The sequence below is a fragment of the Triticum dicoccoides genome, chromosome 5A (assembly GCF_002162155.2).
Source record: "Triticum dicoccoides isolate Atlit2015 ecotype Zavitan chromosome 5A, WEW_v2.0, whole genome shotgun sequence".
Lineage (NCBI taxonomy): Eukaryota > Viridiplantae > Streptophyta > Magnoliopsida > Poales > Poaceae > Triticum > Triticum dicoccoides.
This window is the reverse complement of record NC_041388.1, coordinates 399,653,435-399,669,290: the sequence shown is the minus strand read 5'-3', so window position 1 is coordinate 399,669,290 and position 15,856 is coordinate 399,653,435.

Genomic DNA, 15,856 nt, shown 5'->3' with positions numbered 1-15,856 from the left:
CGCATTACATTAGTTGCCATTTTCCTCTCGTTTTTCTCTTCCCCACTTCACCCTTGCCGTTTTATTCGCCCTCTCTCTCTCTATCCTCCCTCTCTATTTTCCTCTTTTTGCCCGCTTGCTTTTTGTTTGCTCGTATGGTTGGAATAGTCGTTTATTTATTAATAAACAGAGAACCTAAGATCTATGGATCCTCATCCACTTGCTAATCTTTTTAAGATATCCAGTTATGTTGAACCAATTGCTAGTGAGTTTTGTGCACTAGATTATCTTTATGAGGTTTTGCTTGAAATTCGTGAATCTGAAAAGTGTGATGAAGTACTTCATGAAGTGATTCATGATAGATCTTTGAATAAAAAGCATGATTGCAATGATGATAGTATAAATTCGTTTAATATAAATTGTGCTAATGATATGCAAAACCCTAAGCTTGGGGATGCTAGTGTTGCTATGTCCTCTACTTGTCGCAATGATCATGATTGGGGTGATTCTTCTTATGATCTTGAAAATTTATTTAAGCCCCATGATGAATATGAGATTGATTATAATGTTTGCAATAATATTGAAAGTGGGTTTGGAAGAATGTCAACTTTAGATCCCACATATTTGGAGAATGTTCAATCTTATGAAGTTTTTTATAGAAGTGCGTTTGGAAAGGTCAGGACTTTAGTTAATGTTAATCCCACTATTTTGGAAGAGTGTCAACTTTACATGCATGTGGATCATGTTGAAAGTATTATATGTGATAGCTATTTTGTTGAATTTGCTTATGATCCTACATGTAATTATTACGAGAGAGGAAAATATGGTGGTAGAAATTTTCATGTTACTAAATTACCTCTCGTTATGTTGAGATCGCTATTGTTTCTTTCCGCTTCCTTGCATATGCTAGTTTTTGCTGGCCTTGATAATTTGTTTGCCTATAAGATGCCTATGCATAGGAAGATTGTTAGACTTAGATGTGTTTGTCACGTGTTTTATGATGCTCTCTTTGTGCTTCAATTCTTGTCTTGCATGTGAGCATCGTTGAAATATTATGCCTAGCTATAAGGTTTTAAAGAAAAGCGCTTGATGGGAGCCCTGTTCAAGAATTCATCTGATTAACCAGTTAACTTGCCGATTAATACCTACTCATAGGGTCACCGAGTAGCCGATAAACTGATAAATCGTTTGATTAATTGATTAAATGGCCGATTAACTTTCCGATTAGCCTATTAATCCCCTAATCGCCAGCCAACCGAGCAGTTACCAGTTAACGATTTCCTCAACAGTGGTTGGGAGACAACCCAATGTTTATCCTTGCTGTTATTTAATAAATAATTTATTTAGCCTCTGTTTTGGTTGTGTTTTTTGTGTTTAATTAGTGTTTGTGCCAAGTAGAACCGTTGGGAAGACTTGGGGAAAGTCTTGTTGAACTTGCTGTAAAAAACAGAAACTTTAACGCTCACAAGAACTTCTGTAATTTTTATTTGGAAAGTGCTATTTAGTTAATTATTTTTGAAGATGATTAATAGATAAATTCCTCACGTCCAGAAATTTATTTTAGAATTTTTGGGGTTCCAGATCTTGCACTAGCTACAGATTACTACAGACTGTTCTGTTTTTGACAGATTCTGTTTTTCGTGTGTTGTTTGCTTATTTTGATGAATCTATGGTTAGTAAAATAGTTTATAATCCATATAGAAGTTGTAATAAATTAGGTTTAACACCAATATAAATAAATAATGAGTTCATTACAGTACCTTTAAGTGGTCTTTTGTTTTCTTTCGCTAACGGAGCTCACGAGTTTTCTACTTTAAGTTTTGTGTTGTGAAGTTTTCAAATTTTGGGTGAATTCTTGTGATGGATTATGGAACAAGGTGTGGCAAGAGCCTAAGCTTGGGGATGCCCATGGAACCCCCAAGATAATCCAAGGACACCAAAAAGTCAAAGCTTGGGGATGCCCCAGAAGGCATCCCCTCTTTCGTCCACTTCCATCGGTAATTTACTTGGAGCTATATTTTTATTCACCAACATGATATGTGTTTTGCTTGGAGCGTCTTGTATTATTTGTGTCTTTGGTTGTTAGTGTGCCACAATCATCCTTGCTATACACACCTTTTGAGAGAGCCATAAATGAATTAGAATTTGATATAATACTCTATGTGCTTCACTTATATCTTCTTGAGCTAAGTAGTTTTGCTCTATGTGCTTCACTTATATCTTTTGAGCGTTATAATTTTTCTCTATGTGCTTCACTTAGATATTTTAGAGCACGGTGGTGGATTTGTTTTAAATAAACTATTGATCTCTCATGCTTCACTTATATTATTTTGAGAGTCTTAATAGCATGGTAATTTGCTTAATAATAATATGCTTGGTATTCAAGATTTGTGAAACTTTGTTTTGAGTGCATTGAATACTAAGAAAAGATTGAAGCATGAAAATTGTTTTGAGATATGGATGTGATAATATTAGAGTCATGCTAGTTCAGTAGTTGTGAATTTAAAGAATACTTGTGTTAAAGTTTATGATTCCCGTAGCATGCACGTATGGTGAACCGTTATGTGATGAAGTCGGAGCATGATTTATTTATTGATTGTCTTCCTTATGAGTGGCGGTCGGGGATGAGCGATGGTCTTTTCCTACCAATCTATCCCCCTAGGAGCATGCGCGTAATACTTTGCTTTGATAACTTCTAGATTTTTGCAATAAGTATATGAGTTCTTTATGACTAATTTTGAGTCCATGGATTATACGCACTCTCACCCTTCCACCTTTGCTAGCCTATCTAATAACGCACACCTTTCACCGGTATCATACACCCACCATATACCTTCCTCAAAACAACCACCATACCTACCTATTATGGCATTTCCATAGCCATTCCGAGATATATTGCCATGCAACTTTCCACCGTTCTATTTATTATGACACACTCCATCATTGTCATATTGCATATCCTGATACACCGCCAGAGGCATTCATATAGAGTCATATTTTGTTCTAAGTATCAAGTTGTAATTGTTGAGTTGCAAGAAAAATTTTAAAGTGTGATGATCATCATTTTTAGAGCATTGTCCCAAGTGAGGAAACAATGATGGAGACTATGATTCCCCCACAAGTCAGGATGAGACTCCAGACGAAAAATAAATAAAAGAGGCCAAAGAAGCCCAAATAAAAAAAGAGAAAGAAAAGATGCCATAAAAAGGAGAAAAGGCCCAAATAAAAAAATAATAAAAAATTGAGAGAAAAAGAGAGAAGGGACAATGTTACTATCCTTTTACCACACTTGTGCTTCAAAGTAGCACCATGGTCTTCATAGTAGAGAGTCTCTCATGTTATCACTTTCATATACTAGTGGGAATCTTTCATTATAGAACTTGGCTTGTATATTCCAATCATGGGTTTCCTCAAATTGCCCTAGGTCTTCATGAGCAAGCAAGTTGGATGCACACCCACTTAGTTTCTTTTTGAGCTTTCATATACTTATAGCTCTACTACATCCGTTGCATGGCAATCCCTACTCACTCACATTGATATCTATTGATGGGCATCTCCATAGCCCGTTGATACGCCTAGTTGATGTGAGACTATCTTCCCCTCTTTTTTGTCTTCTCCACAACCACCATTCTATTCCACCTATAGTGCTATATCCATGGCTCATGCTCATGTATTGCGTGAAGATTGAAAAAGTTTTGAAAAAGTTAGAGTATGAAACAATTACTTGGCTTGTCATCGGGGTTGTGCATGATTTAAATATTTTGTGTGGTGAAGATAGAGCATAGCCAGACTATATGATTTTGTAGGGATAACTTTCTTTGGCCATGTTATTTTGAGAAGACATAATTGCTTTGTTAGTATGCTTGAAGTATTATTATTTTTATGTCAATATAAACTTTTGTCTTGAATCTTTCGAATCTGAATATTCGTATCACAATTAAGAAGATTTGCATTGAAATTATGCCAAGTAGCACTCCGCATCAAAAATTCTCTTTTTATCATTTACCTACTCGAGGACAAGCAGGAATTAAGCTTGGGGATGCCTGATACGTCTCCAACATATCTATAATTTTTTATTGCTCCATGCTATGTTATCTACTATTTTGGACTATATTGGGATTTATTTTCCACTTTTATATTATTTTTGGGACTAACCTATTAACCGAAGGCCCAGCCCAGAATTGCTGTTTTTTTGCCTATTTTAGTGTTTCGAAGAAACGGAATATCAAACGGAGTCCAAACGGAATGAAACCTTCGGGAACGTGATTTTCTCACCGAACGTGATCCAGGAGACTTGGACCCTACGCCAAGGCATCAAATAGGCGGTCACGAGGGTGGGGGGCGCCACCCCCTAGGGCGCGCCCCCTGCCTCGTGGGCCCCTCAGAGCTCCACCGACGTACTCCTTCCTCCTATATATACCTACGTACCCCCAAACTATCAAAAGGGGAGCAAAAAACCAAATTCCACCGCCGTAACTTTCTGTATCCACGAGATCCCATCTTGGGGCCTGTTCCGGAGCTCCGCCGGAGAGGGCCGTCATCACGGAGGGCTTCTACATCACCATAGCCTCTCCGATGAAGTGTGAGTAGTTTACCTCAGACCTTCGGGTCCATAGTTATTAGCTAGATGGCTTCTTCTCTCTTTTTGGATCTCGATACAAAGTTCCCCCCTCTTTCGTGGAGATCTATTCGATGTAATCTTCTTCTTTTTACGGTGTGTTTGTTGAGACCGATGAATTGTGGGTTTATGATCAAGTCTATCTATGAATAACATTTGAATCTTCTCTGAATTCTTTTATGTATGATTGGTTATCTTTGCAAGTCTCTTCGAATTATCTGTTTGGCTTGGCCAACTAGATTGGTAGTTCTTGCCATGGGAGAAGTGCTTAGCTTTGGGTTCGATCTTGCGGTGTCCTTTCCCAGTGACAGAAGGGGCAGCAAGGCACGTATTGCATCATTGCCATCGAGGATAACAAGATGGGGTTTATTTCATATTACATGAATTTATCTCTCTACATCATGTCATCTTGCTTAAAGCGTTACTCTGTTTTTAACTTAATACTCTAGATGCATGCTGGTAGCGGTCGATGAGTGGACTAATAGTAGTAGATGCAGAATCATTTCGGTCTACTTGTCATGGACGTGATGCCTATATACATGATCATGCCTAGATATTCTCATAACTATGCTCAATTCTATCAATTGCTCAATAGTAATTTGTTCACCCACCATAGAATACTTATGCTCTTGAGAGAAGCCACTAGTGAAACCTATGGCCCCCGGGTCTATTCTCATCATATCAATCTCCATCACTTTAATCTTGCTTTGCTTTTTTACTTTACCTTTTATTTTTCACTGAGCATCTCTATACCTAAAATACCAAAAATATTATATCTATCAGATCTCACTCTCGTAAGTGATCGTGAAGGGATTGACAACCCCTAATCGCGTTGGTTGCGAGTAGCTATCGTTTTGTGCAGGTACGAGGGACTTGAGCGTGGCCTCCTACTGGATTGATACCTTGGTTCTCAAAAACTGAGGGAAATACTTACAGTACTCTGCTGCATCATCCTTTCCTCTTCGGGGAAATCCAACGCAAGCTCAAGAGGTAGCAACGGCCCATTAATCCATTGGGCCGTTTGCAGGCCATGTTATCTTTCGGCCTTCTCAAGGCCCATTTATTCTTGGGCTCATTTCCAGCATTCGGTTACTTACAGCCTGTTCCTGCCATTTTCTGCTTGTGGGCCAAATTCAGCCCATGGTTATAGTCGGCCCGTTTGTGGCCCGTTAATACGTTGGGCCATTTTCATATCGTCATCAAATACGGCCTATTAACGACGGCCCGTTATGGTTGGCCCATGAACGGACGACTCCAACTCTAGCTCATTTACGGCCATAATGTGGTCTGTTTTTGGCCCATGTTTTGCCAATCGATCATACGGCCCGTCTAAGGCCCATTGATGATACGGCCCGTAGAAGGCCCATTGTTTGTACGGACCGTAGAAGGCCCATTGTTTCTACGGCCCGTAGGAAGCCCAGTGTCACTACAGTAAATATGTAGCCCATGGCCTGTTAAAGGCGGGAAACTACTATAGGTTTAGACCTGCTAATGGCCCAAGATGATTATAGGCCCACGTTTTGGCCCATTTGAGTAATGAGCCGGCCTGAAGACCGACAACACTGATATCCACTGAACCTTCCGGCCTAAATTACAGCATACCGACCAAAGAATAAACCTAGACTATACAACATAGAAATTACGGCATATTAGGAATCAAAGTTCACTACCCGATGATAATAAAGCGCAACATTACCATGGATTACATACACTGGGCATCAAAGGTCGCCACCAGTGCATATAAACGCGCCGACAAAAGAATATACAAAACTGAGATCACTTCAGAAGGCAATAGACCTGGCAAGCTCGGGCTCTGCAAGTAGTCGAACAAGCTGATGAGACCTCAGTTGTGTCAACGATAGATGCTTCATCCCTAGCTGTATGGCACCATAGTGCGCAAGGCAGTCCCCTGACATCTTCATTACATCTTTGACTTCAAGTCGGAGCTGAGCTAAAGCAAGCCTTTCCACTTTAAGTTGAGACTGAAGAAGTCGAACTGATTGAGGCAGCGACTGCACAGAGGTTGTCTCACACCTGCTGGTGAGTAGCTTCAACTCACTGTCTTCATCAAGACAGGACCTTGGGGTCATCTCGCTGTCCTCAAGATGGTTTGGCTCACTATCTTTCCTAAAGTTCTACCTTGGATAAGAGATACGACTCTGAAAGAGAAACAAGGAGACACGTAACAGGTTTCACAATTATATAAGCAAATAAATGGATCTGTTCTGCATAAGGAACATGTTTTTACGACTACAATTTAAAACTGGTAGTTGTTGCAAACATCCAATCAGATGTAAACAACAGTGGAGGAAATGATGCCTATCCAAATCTATACTAGAACAAAGTTTGAAGGCTTGAGAAGGATGAACTTACATTACATGTTAACACAGGCTGGACAAAGCCCTTCTCCATGTTGATGGAAAGATAATTCAATAAATTTCGCAAAGAAAATTCTTTATAAGCGTTGCCATTATTCTCCATTTTGCAAAGAGTAAATATAGATCAAATAATATTGGAAGAAATAGAGGATAACGAAGCTCAGGTGTAGACTGATGATACATAATCAAATAGCAATTAATTAAGTACAACGTTACAAGGAAAAAGGTACTGACAAGAGGAATGCAGACATCAACGTGTGCAGTGGCATTGGCTTCATTCAACATTTTGGTAAGAATGTAGATATGATAATTTGGAGAAAGTGGAGGGCGGGGCAGAAAAGATGCAAAGTAATGCTAGACAATCAACTATCTCGCGATGCATGTATAGTAATACCACCACTGTCCGTTATTAGTTGTCGCTCAAATGGATGTATCTAACACTATTAAGTTCTAAATACATCCAATTGATCAACAATTAATTCGATACAGAGGGAGTACATGACACAGGTACTTACATGAGCAATCCAAAACTTCATAACCATTGTGTTAATTCTACATTTATCTAAGAGTAAATATAGATCTTATAATTTCAAGCAAAGGAAGGATAAAGAAGCGAACATTTACAGTGATGCTACATAATCAAACAGCAATGACTGTAAGTATGATGACAAAGGGCAAGAGGTACTGATAAGAGTAATGCAGAGCCCAGTATTGTCATGAGATCCTATGATCCTTTGAGCAAGGAGATTCATCTAAAATTAGTTTTCATATAAGAGAGAAGGTAAGGCACATGCAGAAATTTAGGAGTTCCAATTTTGAATTGATATCATAGACAGTACCTGACGCTGGGCTGTCAGCAATTCTAATAGGGGTTTGGCCACTGGAGTAGGGGTAAAGTCTGTTACAGTTGGGCATGTGTTTTCTGTGGCTGCTGATCTATCTGATTTAACAGGTATCACTACCTTTCCCAAATACCTAGTTTGTACTCCTTGAGGATCTGCAATCACCCTCTTCCTTTTGGACATCTATTATGAAAGAACAACATTTGACTGGAAAAACATAGTATGACGACACATGGTGTAACATCCCAAAATTCTAAATTTTGGAATGTTAAATAGATAGTTTGGCTTGGTTGTATGATTACTTGAGTGAAATTGAGTGAAATTCAAAACTGTTTGAAAGTTGAATGACAGGGAATAAAAGGACTTTCCCAAACTTTCATTTTGCATTTTGATCTCCATAAATTCAAATTATTTTCATCGCAAAACCCTGGAGAGAAGATGACATGACTTCTTCCATTTATTTAAATGAAAAGGGTTTTTGAAAACATTTGAATTTCATTTGAAAATATTTCAAATTCAGAACTTTAAGAAACTCAATGATTTTCATGAGAGAACATAAAATGACTTCTTCAAAACATATGAAATATGAGTTGGAAGTTTAAAAGGATCAAATTCAAAGTCCTTTTGAAATTATTTTTAATTTGGAGTTATTTGGGTTTTATTCAGATTATTATTCTCCAAAATAAAAATATATGGAAAATAGGGTAACATGATTCCCTACATAAAAAAATTGGAGATAAATAAATTTGAATTCATTTTGGTATTTTTAAAATAACATTCCCCGCCGCCTTGCCGCTCCGCCACCTGCTGATCGCCGCCGCCCCGCGCCGCTAGCAGACGCCGCCTGCGCCGCAGGAGCCCGCCGCTGCCGCCTCGCCCCGACGCTCGCGCCGGAGTTCGCCGCCGGCCGGATCCACTCCGCCGCCCGTCAAAAACCGCCCGTCGTTTTTTTTGCTGAAAACCACCCGCACCAGTATAAACCACCGAAAAACCCTCCCCGGTTCTTTTCTAGTTCGATTTTCTGTTATAGATCAGTTTTATTTTATTTTTTCGTTTAAATAGCGAATGTTCTCTATATAGATAGTTTCAGCGAACGATTTTCGTTCATTAGCATTCTGTAACGAATGTTCGTTCTTTAGGTTTTCTTTTTTTTTGTGTAGGGACCTATTTGTAGTATTTTCTTTTATAGTTTAGTCCCTCTATTTCAAATTGGCACAACTTTACATCGTTTGTCCAAATTCAACGAAACCAACACCCACTTCTTTGTTATGATCCCCTCTATGCAGTAATCCAACTCAAAAATGTTTTTGAAAGTTTAAAATTTGAATTAGACCAGATTTGAAATCAAAATTCGTTTAATCGTAACTTGAGTTTCGTAGCTCCGTTTGAGTTGATTCTTTTTGCTAATCGAGGCTCTTGACCTAAATTTTTTGATAAGGCCAAATACACATAATTTTAGTACTGTTAGAAATTATTTTATGTTGCAAAAGTTATTTGCTTGGTTTTGATGTTTTCCGAATTGTTCTTCGTTCTTTCCGACCTTTTGAGTGATTGCTGATGTGTGGTTACTATTGCTTGCCTACGATAGATAGGCCAGAGTGTGACGAGTAGAATTATCAAGAGTTTTTGTGCGAATCATCTTCATCAACAGTACAGGCAAGTAACACTTTGATCATACCTATTTACTACCTAGTTTTATTGCATTAGATCAAACCTCAAACAATTGCATGGTTAGGATCTGAGTAAATTGTGGGTTTGTGAAGTAGTTGATGAGGTAGGAACCTCTTACCCTGTTTTATTATCAAACCCTGGGAGTTACTTCTACGTTTCTTATATTGCTATGCTATGCTCGTAGACATGGTTTGGGTTTGAGTGTATTCATGACAGATGTGAGTTTTGTTAAGTAATGGTTAACTTAAGGTGGAAACTTTAATACACATCTGGGTGGATTGAGGCACCTGGGGAACCCAGTGTTGCCTGTATTTTTGGAAATCCCGGGGTACCGTGTGATTCTCCTATGGACTGCCACCCAGGCTCAAAGGGATCATAAGATTATTCAAGCTAGAAACTTCCATGTGCAGCCACATGCCATTATGGGCTCTGGCATAGTTGAGTAAGTTGTGGGAAACCTTTCCATGATGGGATAGAAGATGTAGGGGATTGTAGGTGTACAGGCCTATCTATCGGTTAAGGGGGCCTCTTAGGAAAGACTGTGTCTCGGTCATCCGTTTCTCAAACATTATGTAGTGCGAGAAATCCAACGGATGATATCGAGTCTTGTGGGGAAAAGTGCACAAACCTCTGGAGAGTGTACAAACTAATCATGATTAGTCGTGTCCCCGGTTATGGACATCTTGAGTATCTGGTTCTTGGATTATCATGTTGATCTCATCACTCTAAATTAATTTTGTTCGGTTATTAATTACCTTTTAATTGGGATTGAGATTGGGTTTACCATTCTCAATGTTTTCAACCAACTTTGTAGTTAAATAAAATATATTCCTTTGCAGTAGGGAAAAAATGGCTTTTCGCAAAAACATTATAACCATAGAACTTTTCCACCAGCCAAATATGCATGTAGTGATAGCTATTATTTATCGTTATCCTATGGTGTGACTTTGCCAGTACATTCAGTGTACTGACCCTTGTGGCTGCAACGTCTCATGTTGCAGGAAATCTTACGACGAGTAAGTGATACATTAGGGTTACGATTTCTACACTCAACTTTGCCGTTGGTGTTGATGGGAATCCATAACCTTGTTGTTACTTCCGCTATTTGGATTGAGGTAATAATATTTTATGTTACTTTATACATGTGATTTACCTCTATTATAAACCCTCGAGTACTATGTGTCAGCATACCAATCCAGGGATGACACTTAAGCACAGAGACTTGACCGTCTGAGGTCGGGTCGCTACACATGGAATAGGTACAGAAAATTGATAGGTATGGCATATACTCATATATGATGCTTAAACTAAGTAGATGGTGTAACAAAGTAGAAGTAATGCAAGAGGTCACATGCAAAATATGTGCGACCAATACAACCTTGCCAAGTTAGAGCATGCACCTTGATGGCTGAATAAGATAGGCCATCCTCCACCATGCCAAGTTTGTTAGCCAGTGGATCGTTCCGCAATATTCCTCTCATGCGCCCATTCTCATATTCATTTATATTCAATACCTGACATGCATGAAAACATAAAAACAAGTGAGATTATCCTTGTAATGCAGAAGTGATTCTAATCCAATACTTCCTCCCTGTAAACCCCTTTGTGTCATCTCTGCAATTCTTCTAAGAGGTGTCATGCATGCTGTAATTTGGTGTGTGCATTAATATAATGTGGCCTACTACTCAAAATATGAGAGCTCCAGAAGTGATGATACTTCGCAGATGACAGCTTCAACATATAGTAAAGAAGAACAAGTCGACCTTATCTGACAGATTCAAAATATACTAAGGGAGAATAACTCGACCTGACCAGTCGACCGCAAGAGAAGAGGATCATCTTAAAGAAGAGTAGAAGAGCAAGCAGATTGAAGATATTACAAGTCTTTCTATACAATGTCAGTTGGCCACCCATGATGAACCAGAGCGCACAGAGAAATACTATTCCTTCCGATCTCTCCATATGTGGCTCACATGCATTTCGAAACTAAAGTAGGAACATTTAGCTGACCAATTAAACATCTCTCAGTTTTACTAATATCAGCATAATATCAGATTTGAATTTGTACAACTAAGCTTGTTTAGCTCGGATGGTGGAGCAGTGCTATTACGACACGAACCACGTAGGCTGATCGTGGTCATCATAAAATGGGGAAACCGTAAGCACGATGAGTATAGTGTTGACCGTGGCAGTGGGATGGCGGATCTGAAGCTGCAAACCGCGCAAAGGGTAGTTAGCAAACGATATTTGCTTTGAAATAGCAACTAAGATTTGGTATGAACAAGAAAGTACAATCAACAAGTGATAAAGAAATGCAATTCTGTTGTCTCTTTATATGTCGCGCCATGCATTTGGAAACTCAAGTGGGACCTTTAGCTAATCAATTAAATGTGTCTGTTAACTAATATCAGTATCATATCACAATCATATTTGAACAACTAAGCTTTGGAATTTTGAGTGTTGTGTTGTTTAGCTTGAAGGGTGGAGTAATGCTAGTATGACAGAAAGCACCTACGCAGATCATAGTAGAGTAGATAAAAGGGGAAAACCCTAAGCATCGAGAGTAAAATCAGGAAAGTGGAACTTGCTGGACCAGTGGGTGGCGCACATGCTTTTCGAAACGAATATAGGAACATTAGGTGACCAATTAAACGTTCTCTATTTTAGAAATATGAGCATCATATCAGATTCGTATTTCAACACGTAAGCTTTGGAATTATGAGTGGCATGTTGTTTCGCTTGATGTGTTGAGGTCTTGAGGAGCGGTGCTAGCACGACACGAAGCAGGGAAGCACCTACAATGATGGTAGTGAATATAAAGGAGGGAAACCATAAGCTTTACGAGTATAGTGATCATGACATGGCGGATCTGAAGGTGCAAACTAGACAAAGCTACATCACAACCAATGTTTGCATTAAACTAGCCACTACGATTTGGTATGGACAAGAAAAGTACAGTAAACAATTTAAGATCTATTTTCCGGGTGAGATCAATAACTTAAGCACATATGGAAGAGTACCACCTCTCTTGTGATGCTGTGTAGGCCCCTGATGATACGTTGAGGGTGTTGTAGGTGCAACGGCTGTCGGCGGCGGGGAAGAATACTTTAGATGGCAGACGGCCGGGTTGGGGGATAAATCATGTTGCCGTGGACAAGGCGGTCATAGGAGCGGCAACAACAAAGTGGACGACGGTGCCGATGAAGCGAGACGACGTGATGAAAGGATCCTGGTTCGGCGTCGTGGATGAGAGACGTCCATCTCTTGTAGTGGACGACGGGGTAGGGGTAGCAGCTCCGGCAAGGTGGAGGATGGGGTGGCGGATGGAGGAGGCTGGCCGCAGTGGGGAGGTTGTCGTGGCGCCGACGGTGTATGAATGGGGAAATGGAGGGGGTCTCAAACTTTGGGACGCGCTTGTCTGAAATGTGGGAAAGTTATGAACTTATGCCCCGTTTAAAATTTCGGACATCACGTCGGTTGGGGATAGGTCGGTAATCTCGCATCTTCCAAATATTTGCCGGTAACGATTTCGGGCGAGGAAAGGGTGTTTTTCCGCCCACGGTTGGCGCCCATGGTGTATGAACGGGGCTGACAGGTAGGGCGGTTGTGTCACATATGAGGGAAGTTACACATCTGCCCCTATTTAAAATATTAGCCTACATCGATTTCGGACGAGGAGAGTTTGTTTTGCCACCCATCATGGATGAATGGGGAAATGGAGGGAGAGACACATGTCTTTTGGACGAGCTTGAATCAAATGTGTTCTGCTGCCCACGTTTGGCGCCCACCATGTCTGAATGGGCTCAGAGGCCGTCGTGTCACGTCTGATTGAAGTTACTAGTCTACCCCTATCGACAACAGTGTAAATCTGGTCGATAAGGATGTCAAGTGTCAGGGGTAGACAATAATTTCCATCTCGCAAACACTTGCTTCGGGCAGCCCACAAATGATAGTGGGTGTTTAGCCGCTTCATTCAAAACATGGGAGAATTAGCATTCACGTTTGTCCTGGGCCCTGGAAACTAAATCCAAATCCAATCTTTATTCGATTACGAATATCCAGAGATAATTCTACGTTTTGTTACTTATTTCTTCAAAACCACAACAAAGATTTATTCCACCTTTATATATGATTATGATTTAGAAATGTCGTGATCTTCGAATTCAGTAGGTTGGATACACTTTGAGTCAAACAGTTATTTCATCCAATAGAATATGCTCACACGAAAAACAGTTCACCTTATGTCAATCATACAAGTACTAAGGATTACCTCGCCTAAACAATTCGGATCATTACAACACATGGACAACATAGGGGGTATTACAACATAATCCATTCAGAGACATGACACAACATGCAAGTACAATAATCTAATGACAATTTCAACTGCTATCTAAAGAATAATTGGGATTACCCTGGGCTTCAGATAGCAGAAGCAGCAGGACCTCCTCCGTCTTCAAATGCAACATTCTTACTTCCTCCAACTCTTGGGTTGCTTTCATAATGCGTGCAGCTAATTGCATAATTTCCAGCTTCAAGATCGAGATTACCTCATTCATGGCAGCCACACCATCTCTTTCTGCCTCTAGTAGAGCCACAAGAAATCTAATATCTGTGCTCAGACTGCTCTCCGGCAGTGTTGCCTCTGAACTGCTACCATCTGGTAACATGGATGGCGCACTGCTTCCACAAATAGATTCTGGGGTTGTACATTGTGTCCTATTGTGAACGGCATCCAGAAAGGTTTCTGCTGGACATAAGTAAGAGATAGTTATCGCATGATCCAGGCAGTAAGCTTACATGGTAAACGACATGCGAATTATTGCCGAGCATGGCAAGCTATATTTAAATGGTCTGAAGCAGCATCAGCCAAAAATAAATTAAAATGGTAAGATGAAACTAGGGATATAATTGGCAAATAAACGACATCCACCAGTCCCATCTAGTTAGTTTTTGCTAGCTCCCTGGTTCATTTTCCTCAAAAAACAAAAACTCTTTTGAACTATCATACCACTAGTGGACTTTAATCAGGATTAAACGGGGCCCAGTTGACATCCCTAGTTGAAAGGGAGTGTACCACCACTATATTTAAGTTGAAAAGGCATCTAAGCAGTTGATATAATCTGAGAAAGCACTTAACAGTGTGGCCTCATATAAACTACGAAGACAGTCTTGTGATGAAGTTCAGAGGAAAAGTTAAGGACTCAAATGAACTAGGCATGCATTTCTTTACGATACAACATGCACTGCTGACATATTAGCCAACTCAGGTATAGCGTAACAAGTAAGAAACAAGCATTCGAATCAAGAATACAGCAAAGCAGACAACCGAACTATTTGTTATTCTGTAGGATTGAGGGCAAAAGCCAAGAAAGCAGTCCACACGCATTACATTTCACATGTACTAAAACACACTGGCTTGCCATGTGTTGCTGTGAAGCCTCGCTGCTGTTGCAATGTTCTTTGAAGATATCGTCAGCATCCCGTGGTTGCAAATCTACTTGTTGTAGTTTATTCTGCACCCTCTATTTAGGTAAAATTAATTTTAATTGCATGCACTGGTTCGAATTGATCATCAATGGTTCATCTAAACTAATGAAAGAAGGGTGTGTGCATACACGACAATATATCTGCTTCCCTCTATTTTTATGCTTGTTCGAGGTGCCAGCCCCAAAAGAACAAATATTTTGCTTGATGGGGTTGGCAGCTCCATAATTAATATAAGCATCAAATTAGTCATGCAACTTGGGAAGATGAAGAACACACAAAAAAGTAATGAACAGAGGCTCATAGCAGTGATGTAATAGCTAGGATCAAAAAATGTAGGGTAAAACAAACAAAAACTAGCGGAACCACATGCTAGTTTGCTGATGTGTAATTAAGCATAGAGAACATGAAACAGTCTGATGGAACCAACAGGTGGCATCAGAACAACACCATTATCATAAATAAAGCATGCAAGAAGTAAAATAGTAGGCAGTGATATCTAGGAAGTACAGTAATACTTAGGAAAAAACTAAAGCATATTGGCCCTGTTTGCATACTCTAACACAGTTAGAGTTAGAGTTATTTTTTAGCCCACTCTAACCCAAATAAGCACCTCTCCACCGCGATAGTTGGGTTAGATGGAACTAACCCACTCTAACCCTCCCTGTTTGGATACTATTGGGTTATTTGAGCCTCCAACTAACCCAAACTAGCTCTAACCCCATGATCCAAACAGAGCCATTAACTATATGTGCACTGGTATGTAATTTAGCACATGTATAATGTTCACTGCCAGAAGCATGGCCCTACAGGTGCAAGAAGAATAACGCATCTCATGGAAAACTGAATGATGCCCTGAAGAAATTCAAAGGTGCGGTGCT